Source organism: Bison bison, unplaced genomic scaffold, assembly GCF_000754665.1.
Source record: "Bison bison bison isolate TAMUID 2011002044 unplaced genomic scaffold, Bison_UMD1.0 scf7180017851766, whole genome shotgun sequence".
In the NCBI taxonomy this organism is placed as follows: Eukaryota; Metazoa; Chordata; class Mammalia; order Artiodactyla; family Bovidae; genus Bison; species Bison bison.
In genome coordinates this window covers 8,665-9,010 of record NW_011482339.1, presented here as the reverse complement: position 1 = coordinate 9,010, position 346 = coordinate 8,665, and positions in this window count along the sequence as shown.

Sequence of the window (346 nt, the reverse complement as noted above, 5' to 3'; positions counted from 1 at the left end):
TAAACATGTTTTTCTACTATACCTATACTGTCATATCTTGTCCTATTGTTATATAGTACATTCTCTATTTTAAAGAGGTCTGCTAAGAACCAGCGATTCTCTGCACAAATACAAAAGACCATCATAACTTCACATGAAGAACATGTTATAGTTTAAGGAAACAGAATGCTATTTAGTTTTGCCAAGATAGTTTGAGAAGATAACTAGATCCTAAATTTGGAAAAAAGCTGGTTCTCAAAGTCAGGTTTTGTTGCTGCTGTTGTTGAGTAGCCAAGTTGTGTTCAACTCTTTGAGACCCCCATGGACTGTAGCACACCAGGCTCCTCTGTCCTCCACTATCTCCCAG